The sequence below is a fragment of the Chenopodium album genome, chromosome 13, assembly GCF_948465745.1.
Source record: "Chenopodium album chromosome 13, dcCheAlbu1.1, whole genome shotgun sequence".
In the NCBI taxonomy this organism is placed as follows: Eukaryota; Viridiplantae; Streptophyta; class Magnoliopsida; order Caryophyllales; family Amaranthaceae; genus Chenopodium; species Chenopodium album.
Genome location: NC_137846.1, coordinates 32,386,372 through 32,397,100, shown reverse-complemented (window position 1 = coordinate 32,397,100; position 10,729 = coordinate 32,386,372). Strand labels below are relative to the sequence as shown.

General features: G+C 36.5%; 1 non-coding gene and 1 pseudogene across 2 annotated transcripts; both read left to right on the top strand.

Annotated features, from left to right (window-relative positions):
- Positions 1–2,520: 2,520 nt before the first annotated feature.
- On the top strand, positions 2,521–10,345 carry LOC145574727 (callose synthase 12 pseudogene; annotated as a pseudogene). Its single transcript, XR_014098160.1, has 2 exons — positions 2,521–7,923; positions 9,991–10,345. The product of XR_014098160.1 is annotated as a callose synthase 12 pseudogene (transcript).
- LOC145577286 (small nucleolar RNA J33) lies at positions 5,544–5,624 on the top strand. The gene has a single exon (XR_014098735.1). It is a non-coding gene; the product is annotated as a small nucleolar RNA J33 (small nucleolar RNA).
- Positions 10,346–10,729: the final 384 nt, after the last annotated feature.

Sequence of the window (10,729 nt, the reverse complement as noted above, 5' to 3'; positions counted from 1 at the left end):
TATTAATCCTTCTACAAATGAACATGAAGTTCATCAAAAATGAACATTTATGACAAATTAAATTTACTAGTCAAAAATTAACTGAATATCTGGTTAATTCACAAATAAGTAATCTTATATTGATAATTGATGTTTCAGTTCCTGCTATCCAATATTCAAACATAATAATGTAATCGCTATTAAGACTCTAGTTTGTTAGTTTGAATATAAAAAAATGACTTTTGTAAAAAAAACACAAATTATCTCCAAATAACTAATCAATTGTTTGACTACTGTAGCAAGACGAATCACATAATTTCTATATTAAAAAAATAAAATCAATCATATAACCTTAAAAAATCTAAATCATAAAAGCACCTATAGTTTGTAATAAATTGCATCAAATTCATCACAAATCATCAAAGAATAATAAACCAAATGCAGATCAAAATTTCAAATTGGATTAAAAATTCAATCGCAAAAAAAAAAAAAAATAAAAAAAAAATTAAATAAAAAATAAATAAATTATATAAAAAACTTAGGATTTGTACTTTTTTCTTTCCTGAAGTGAACAAATCAACTTATAATTGATTTTACATCTCTCTTTTTGGAGAAATTTCTTGCAATTGTTCTATTTAATCATTTATATTAGACAATTGTGCTTGGTTTTTGTAGAAAATTTCGAGCTTTTTTGTGAATGTTTTTGTAGATTTTATAGGTTTTGATGAGAGTGAAAATAGAGAGAGAAAATACTTCTAATTTTATTTTTGGAGTAGCTTAGGATGTTACTGTACCTGTTTTTTGTGTTTTAGTGGGAAAGTGAGTAGTGGGAGATAGTATTACATGCACTAGGGTGTAGGTATATACAACTACATCCCACTAAGCAATTTGGACTGGGATTATGGACCAAAATGATTTGATTTGTACATATTTATGATTTGGACACGAAATGAATGATTTTGGATTTAAAGAAATGAACGATTTTGGATTAAAGCATTTTTAGCCAAGGTTAGAAATAAGGTCAAGGCTTAAGGAGACTTTTCGAGATTCTTCAACTCTTTCACTGAACTCATTAATCAAAACATGAAAGGTACTCATCCCTTGGTTTGGTTTTTGGGGAGACACAATCAGGTCTCCATACCCGTCCCTTATTAATAGTCCCTTTTGGCCAAATTTTAGTTTTAAAATGTTCACTACATTTGTTTTTTTTTTTTTTTTTTTTTTTTTTTTTTTTCCAACAACCATTAATATTAAATTTTTTAATAAACTTCCCTCCAAACTACAATATTTTTGCAAATTTAACTTTTCCATGTAAAGTTTGTTTTTCCATGTATTTTTTATTACTTTCTCTCTCTTCTTTTTTGCATAGACAATGTAAATTTAACTTTCTAATGTACTTTTTACCACTTCTTATTTAAGTTTATTAATTCTCGTGAAAATTGCCCATAAGAGACTATCATTAAGGAACGGAGGGAGTACATGAATAATGAAAAAAATACGTAGTACTAAAACACATAAAAAAAAAAAGAGAAAGTAGAATGACAATTTATTTTACTAAAGGGATATTGTTCTATGTACGATCTTCATAGTAATCATCTCTTAACCATTAAGAATAGATACCCTTTTTAGTCAATTACTCCCTCCATTTTTAAATACTTGCTCCACTTTTTTTTTTCGGCCGTTTTTAAATACTTGCTTCATTTCCTTATTTGGAAAGATTTTACAATATTTAATTCATTTCTTTCACCTCGTGGACCCAACATAAATAATACTAGATTAGTTCCCGTGCGATGCACGAATATTATAAAAATAATTTATAACTGTGTACATATTTAAGTCAAATTATCACTCAAAATATGTAAAATCTTTGTATTAACATAAACAAAACTGCAAAAATTAAAATAATATAATCAAAAGAAAATTTATGTGTACAACAAAATTTAGTGGACTTTGTAATTAGAAGGACTAATCACATAAAATACATGGTTAATATTTGCTTTCTTTAAGATTATCTATGTGTAACAATTTTTTTTTTGGAGAGAATTTAACTTAAGATAATGTATTGTATAAAAGTATGTTGTAGTTAATATTAACTTTTCAAAATTAAAAAATAAATAAAAAAAATTAAAAAAGTAATGAAAATTGGAAGAGAAAAAAAAAAAAAATTAGGCGGGAAAAAATTGAAGAAACTAACACGTGTACAATTTGAAAAAAGGATGATGTCAGCGATTGTTTTAGTATAGATTATAGATAGATTTTATAAATTTTATATTCCCTCTCCTCCAATTCTGTCCACTACTTTTGCTTTTTACAATTTTTTATTTTTCCACCCACCCCACTACCTCCCTATTTTATTATTTTGTTCAATTTCTCTTAAAACACCGTACATGAAAAAATAGAGCAAGTATTTAAAAACGGAGAGAGCATTATATTCAAAATTTAAACCTGTCCTGTTTGACCATAGAATAAAAATAATAAATACTTATAAACAATTTTGAACACTGCCAAGCAACTGTATGCTTGCTGGATCTACATCTGCAACCTGGTCACCTTATTTGTAAATATACTTGATAATTTTCAAAAATTCCATCTCTCTCTAAACTAATAAACCCTCCTCGTTCTTCTTATTTCCGATGCGATGACGTCATCATCGCGTCGTCCCCCTTACAACATCATCCCAATCCACGACCTCTTAGCCGACCACCCATCTCTCCGGTACCCCGAAGTTCGCGCCGCACAGTCCGCTCTTCGAACCACCGGCGACCTCCGCAAACCACCTTACATCCAATGGGACCCACATTACGACCTCCTCGATTGGCTCGGCTTCTTCTTCGGCTTCCAGTCCGACAACATCCGCAACCAAAGGGAACACCTCGTGCTTCACTTGGCCAACTCTCAAATGCGCCTTCAACCTCCCCCCGACAACATCGACTGCCTCGACCATGCTGTTCTCCGCCGCTTCCGCCGTAAGATTTTGAAGAATTATACCCTTTGGTGCGGGTATCTTGGTCGGAGGTCCAGCATCTGGATCGTGGAGAATCGTCGCCGAGATGATGATTTACGGCGGGAATTGTTGTATGTTGCTTTGTATTTGCTTATTTGGGGTGAGTCTGCTAATTTGAGATTTGTTCCTGAATGTTTGTGTTATATTTTTCATCATATGGCATTGGAATTGAACAAGATATTGGAGGATTATATTGATGAGAATACTGGGAGACCTTATATACCTCAAATTACTGGGGAAAATGCTTTTTTGGATCAAATTGTGAAACCCATTTATAATTCGATTAGTAAAGAGGTTGAGAGTAGTGGGAATGGGACGAACCCTCATAGTGCGTGGCGAAATTATGATGATATTAATGAGTATTTTTGGAGTAGGAGGTGTTTTGATAAGTTGAAGTGGCCAATTGATGAGTCAAGTACTTTCTTTGTGGTTCAAGGGAGGAAGAGACATGTGGGTAAAACGGGGTTTGTCGAGCAACGCTCGTTTTGGAATCTGTATCGTAGTTTCGATCGTTTGTGGGTGATGCTGGTGTTGTTCTTGCAAGCGGCGATTATTGTTGCTTGGGAGCAGGAGGTTAATGGTAGAGGGTACCCATGGTCTTCATTGAGTCATAGGGAAGTTCAAGTAAAGTGTTTGACTGTGTTCTTGACATGGAGTGTGATGAGGTTTCTACAGTCCCTTCTTGATATTGGAATGCAGTATCGATTGGTTTCGAGGGAGACTTTGATGGTTGGAGTTAGGATGTTATTGAAGTGTGTTACTTCTGCTGTGTGGGCGATTGTCTTTGGGACTTTTTATGCAAAGATATGGACGCAGAGGAACAATAATAGGGGATGGTCTGGTGCTGCTGAAAGGCAGATCATTAATTTTCTGCTGGCTGTCGCGGTTTTTGTACTTCCTGAGGTTTTGGCTTTGGTTCTGTTTATTATACCCTGGGTTCGGAATTTTGTGGAGGAGACAAATTGGAAGATATTTTATATGTTTACTTGGTGGTTTCAGACCAGGATATTTGTGGGTCGTGGACTGAGAGAAGGTCTTGCAGATAATATCAAGTATACCTTGTTTTGGATTTTGGTGCTTGCTTCCAAGTTTGTGTTTAGTTATTTCCTTCAGATCAGGCCTATGATTAAACCGACACGTATCCTGGTGAATCTTAAGGATGTTGAATATGAGTGGTATGAGTTCTTCCGTGGCAGTAATCGATTTGCAGTTGGGCTTTTGTGGCTTCCTGTTGTTTTGATTTACCTGATGGACTTGCAGATATGGTATTCTATCTACTCATCCTTTGTTGGTGCGGCAGTGGGATTGTTTTCTCACCTGGGTGAGATCCGAAACATGCAGCAATTAAGGTTGAGGTTTCAGTTCTTTGCTAGTGCAATTCAATTCAATCTCATGCCTGGGGAGCAGCTGCTGAATTCAAGTGGGATTAAAAACAAATTTAAGGATGCAATCCATCGGTTGAAGCTCAGGTATGGGTTTGGCCGCCCTTACAAAAAACTTGAGTCTAGTCAGGTGGAGGCAAATAAGTTTGCTTGGGTATGGAATGAAGTGATTAGTATTTTCAGAGAAGAGGACATCATAAGTGATAAAGAAGTTGAGTTGCTGGAGCTCCCTCAGAATACTTGGAATGTTAGGGTCATTCGTTGGCCTTGTATACTTCTTTGCAATGAGCTGCTTCTGGCACTTGGTCAGGCAAAAGAGCTGGTTGATGCACCTGATAGGTGGCTTTGGCATAAGATATGCAAGAATGAGTACCGCCGGTGTGCTGTGATAGAAGCATACGACGCTATAAGGTATTTGCTGCTTGCAATTGTTAAAAAAGGTACTGAAGAACATTCTATCATTATGGTCTTGTTTCAAGAAATTGATCAGGCTATTGAGATTGAGAAATTCACCAAGACATATGATTTGAATGCTCTTCGAAAAATCCACGAGAAACTTAGTGTTCTTGTGAAGATGCTGATCCAACCTAAGAAGGTTGATCTCAGCAAGGTGGTGGATGCATTGCAGGCCCTTTATGAGACAGCTATAAGGGACTTTTATCTAGATCAGAGACCTACCGAACGCCTGAGGGAGGACGGTTTGGCTCCTCGATCTGCTTCTGGAAAGAGCCTGCTTTTTGAGGATGCCATTGAGTTGCCCGGTGAGGATAATGAATCCTTTTACAGGCAGCTCCGACGTTTGAACATCATTCTTACCTCCAAAGACTCTATGCACAATGTCCCGAAGAATCTTGAGGCGAGACGGAGGATTGCCTTCTTCAGCAATTCCCTCTTCATGAATATGCCTCATGCCCCACAGGTGGAAAAAATGCTGTCTTTTAGTGTTCTGACACCGTACTACAGTGAAGAGGTCATGTACAGTAAGGAACAGCTGCAAAAGGAGAATGAAGATGGAATTTCTACCCTATTTTACTTGCAGACTATATATAAGGATGAGTGGGAGAATTTCATGGAGCGTATGCATCGAGAGGGTCTGACAGATGATAAAGAAGGTTGGGACTGTAAGCTTAGAGACCTTAGACTTTGGGCGTCCTACAGAGGTCAGACCCTTTCTCGCACTGTTAGGGGGATGATGTATTATTATCGTGCCCTTAAGATGTTAGCTTTCCTGGATTCGGCATCTGAGATGGACATTAAGGAGGGGGCACTTGAGCTTGCTACTGCGAGACAGAGCAGTGGTTTGGGTGGTTTTGGCTCTGCAAGGTTATCATCATTGAGAAGTTGGGGGAGTCTGAGTCGAGCCAGTAGTTCTATCAGTGAACTGTACAAAGGTCATGAGTATGGAACTGCTTTAATGAAATTTACCTACGTGATTGCGTGCCAGATATATGGTACACAGAAGGCAGAGAAGAAGCCCCAGGCTGAGGAAATACTGCAATTATTAAAGCACAATGAAGCCCTTCGTGTTGCTTATGTTGACGAAGTTCCCACAGGAAGGGTTGGCAAAGATTACTACTCTGTTCTTGTTAAGTATGATCAGCAGCTAGAGCAGGAAGTGGAAATCTACCGAATCAAGTTGCCTGGTCCTATCAAGCTTGGAGAAGGCAAGCCAGAAAATCAGAACAGCTCCATTATTTTTACTCGTGGGAATGCTATTCAGACAATTGATATGAATCAAGATAATTATTTCGAGGAGACTCTCAAGATGCGGAATTTGTTGGAAGAATTCAGGTATAAGCATGGTATTCGCAAGCCAACAATTTTAGGTGTCCGTGAACACATATTCACTAGTGGTGTTTCTTCTATTGCTCGGTTCATGTCAGCCCAGGAAATGAGCTTTGTGACCTTGGGCCAACGTGTTCTTGCCAATCCTTTGAAAGTTAGAATGCATTATGGTCATCCTGATGTCTTTGATAGGTTTTGGTTCTTGACACGTGGAGGAGTTAGTAAGGCATCCAGAGTCATTAATATCAGTGAGGATATATTTGCTGGCTTCAATTGCACACTACGAGGTGGTAATGTCACTCACCATGAATACATTCAGGTAGGCAAGGGAAGGGATGTCGGCCTAAACCAGATATCAATGTTTGAGGCTAAAGTGGCCAGTGGAAATGGTGAGCAGGTTCTCAGCAGAGATGTATATCGTTTGGGTCATAGGTTGGACTTTTTCAGGATGCTGTCCTTCTTCTACACTACAGTTGGTTTCTTTTTCAATACAATGATGGTAGTTCTGACCGTTTATGCATTTTTGTGGGGCCGCCTATACTTGGCTCTAAGTGGGATTGAGGCTTCTATTGAAGCGGACTCTACTAATAGCAATGCAGCACTTGGCACGATATTAAATCAGCAGTTCATCATCCAGATAGGTCTGTTTACGGCTCTTCCGATGATTGTTGAAAATTCTCTAGAACTTGGATTCCTCAATTCTATATGGGACTTCATTACCATGCAGCTACAACTTTCATCTGTTTTCTTCACATTCTCAATGGGTACCCGTACCCACTACTTCGGCAGGACAATTTTACATGGAGGTGCCAAATATCGCGCTACTGGACGTGGCTTTGTTGTGCAGCACAAGAGTTTTGCTGAAAATTACCGACTGTATTCCCGCAGCCATTTTGTGAAAGCAATTGAACTGGGGCTGATACTCACAGTGTATGCTGGATTCAGCCCTGCAGCAAAAGGCACATTTGTGTACATTGCTCTGACCATCTCAAGTTGGTTCTTGGTGATATCATGGTTACTGGCTCCCTTTCTGTTCAATCCTTCTGGTTTTGACTGGTTAAAAACTGTGAATGACTTTAGTGATTTCATGAACTGGGTCTGGTATAGCGGTGGAGTTTTTGTGAAGTCTGAGCAGAGCTGGGAGGCTTGGTGGAATGAGGAGCAGGATCATCTGAGAACAACTGGTTTATGGGGGAAACTTCTGGAGGTGATACTGGATCTCCGATTCTTCTTTTTCCAGTTTGGGATTGTATATCAGCTGGGTATTGCTGCTGGAAGTAAAAGTATTCTTGTTTATTTGCTGTCATGGATCTATGTCTTTGCTGCTATTGGAGTCTTTGTTCTAACATCATATGCTCGATATAAATATTCCGCTAAAGATCATATCTACTACCGTCTCATCCAGTTCCTGGTTATTGTCTTGATTATTCTTGTGATAGTGGTGTTGCTGAAGTTCACTAGTCTGGAAATTGTTGACCTGTTTACAAGTTTCTTGGCATTTATTCCAACTGGCTGGGGTATTATTTCTATTGCCCTCGTGCTTCGAGGATTTATACGGAAAACTGTTCTTTGGAGGGTTATTATGGCCATGGCTCGTCTGTATGACATCATGTTTGGTGTGATTGTTATGACTCCCCTTGCATTTCTCTCTTGGATGCCTGGTTTCCAGTCAATGCAAACAAGAATCTTATTTAATGAAGCGTTCAGTAGAGGTCTACGGATATTCCAGATTCTAACAAATAAGAAGGCATAGCGATTCCTGACTTGAGAAAGGTATGGTCAGAAATTTGATATAGATTGATTTTTTGATCTTTTCACCACATTTGAAATTTTAAATGTAGATAAACACAACTATTGGTGATCCAACAAAAACTAATTAGAACAAAAATGCATTGGATAAAACTGATATTGAAATTTCCAGCAAATACAGTACCCCAGAAAAAGAGGTCAGACCTTGTTGAACATGAAGAATGAATATTGTAATGAACCAAAAGTCTTAGAGGCTAAAGAACTTACAGTTATTCTTTCCCTGTCCATTGCCAGCTTCATTTATACACTTTGTTAACAAATTTGATAGTGGAGATTATTTTTGTATATATGTGTGGTTGGGTTTATTTTTGCTGGACTGCCAAATTGCCAATAGTTGGGTAAGTATGTGTTGAATTCCTATGAACGTATAAATAGTAATAAGATAAATGAAAATTTGCTAATTACTACGGCGTATTGATGTCATTTTGAAATTACTACCACGTATTAAAAAACCTGTGACTTACTACCGCAAAAAGTTTTAAAATTTTTTATTTTATTCCAAGCTCTAGCCAATTATGACGTCACTTTAGACCCCTTCACTCACGATAACCCCTGGTTAAGTTTTTACACACTAAAATAATAAAAATAAAATCCCTCTAACCCAACCTATTTTCTTTCTCTTCTACACTTAGACTTCAAACTCCATTGAAGAAGACTCTCCAAGACTTCATAATTGAAGCCTTCAACCCACACTTGCATTTCCAACCCATCGACCGACCTTGTCCGGTTGTCCCCCTAAACATCTTCCTGTCACATTATAAAATAAATAAGTAGAAAAAAACCAAATCAAATTACATATTATGCTTATTTGATAGTTTAATTCAAAGAAAAATATAAAACCCCTTTGTTAATCAACCATAATTGCAATCCAAAAATTCTAAATTGCAAAATCCCTAAAATTCATAAAACCCTAAAATCGAAAATTGTAAAAGATTAATTTTTGAAAAGGAAATTAAACGAATTAAATGTTTACTTGGATTAATTAGATTATAGATGGGAAGAATTAGTATGAATTTAGAGCAACAAACTTGGAGGGATTTTACAAATGGTGAAGAGGGAGAAAGAAAGGAAAGGGGGGTCTAGTCAAGTTAGTTATAGGGGGATAACCATGGGTTAGAAGGATTTTATTTTTCTAATTTTGTTTAGGACGTTTAAAAGCTTAACCAGGGGTTAAACATGAGTTAAGGGTCTAAAGTGATGTCATAATTGGCTTAAAGTCGAGCCTTATAGTAAAATAAAAATTTAAATTTTTTTGCGGTAGTAAGCCACAAGTTTTTTAATTCGCGGTAGTAATTTTCAAAATGACACTAATACGCGGTAGGAATTGACAAATTTTCCTAAGATAAATGAAACCATGCATGTCTTTTCTTTTGTTGAATATTCTCAATCAATTTTGAAATCAAGATAATTCTTACTCCCCCCAATCCCTAAATAATAGGTTACATATCAGTAATCATGTTCAAGGAACTGTGTTAATATGTTGCAAGTGCAACTATCTTCAACATTTGAAATTATACATCTCTACCGAATCAATGTAGTCTTTCTTTTGAATTCATTATCATAGTTGGTATGGACAAGTCAAATTTTTAACTAGTATATTTTTTGAAGTCATGCTCTGGTCGTTAGGGTTTTCGCCCTTTTAAAGTACTCAATTCTCTTGTTCCACCTTGATTGTCCTTTACTACAATGCATCCCACATTGCTGGTCTGTTTGATACTCACACTTTAGAATGTACTATTTTATTTGTGTAACCAACCATTTGTGTTGTATGTAAGAAATTGATTAAGAAAAACCAGTGTTGGATGTTTTCGAATTTATGTAATTTTGGTTATGACTAATACAGTGGAATGGGGGGAATTTTTTAATATGTGCTTGGTGTCTGTAATTTTGAAATTAGATGAATCTGATTGGAAGTATGTCACCTTGATGCTCTCTGATGAAGCGAAAGGCCAATTATTTGGATTAATGTATTAAGTATTTTGATTTTGCCTGAGCTTCTGATTGAGCTCTCTTTTTTCTTTGTTGATGCAGGTTTTGCACAGGTGTTATCATTGGAAATTTCTTGAAGAGTTGATGGTGGGAGGTTATATTTCTCAGTTTTGTGTAGTGTGAGGTGTTCTGTTGTGCTGTAATTAGTCCGATTGTCCTTCTGTCTTGTAACTTTAAGGGTGGTAACTATCTTTAGTTTCAACTTCTTTACCTGCTTGCTCTTTGATTCTGCTTGAGTAGGAGGATAGATTCTAGTTTTGCTTGCACATTGTATCTAGCTGTTTGTTAAATTCTTTCTCACCATTCTTTTGTTTAGAAGTACAGTCATGAATTTAAGAACGACTTGGTCTTGTGTTCTTAGCTTTTATGGTCTGTTCATAACTTCATTCTTGAAACATGCAATACTGCAGCAGCAGAATTCAGCCGATTCAAATTACATTCTCTTTTCTTTTTCAGTATACTAGTTGTGGCCCCGTGCGCTTCGCACGCGCTCCCCGGTGATAATTGTCCGTAAATTATGTGTACAATGGTATTGTTACATGTTTATTATGTTTGTGAAATGTCTAAATTTTGTATGAATTTAAATTATTACAGCCAATGTAATAGGGAAGCATTGAAGCCTAGAAAAGAATAGGGGCTTCTCCAATTATTCTTTGAGAAGGGTTTAAACTATGTATGCATTTAAATTATTAAAAGTAATTTAAATTTACCATTTTTGCTAGATTTTCAATGATTTGATGTGTTGTTCAAATAACAATTCTTTAAAAACTTTAGGTCTGAT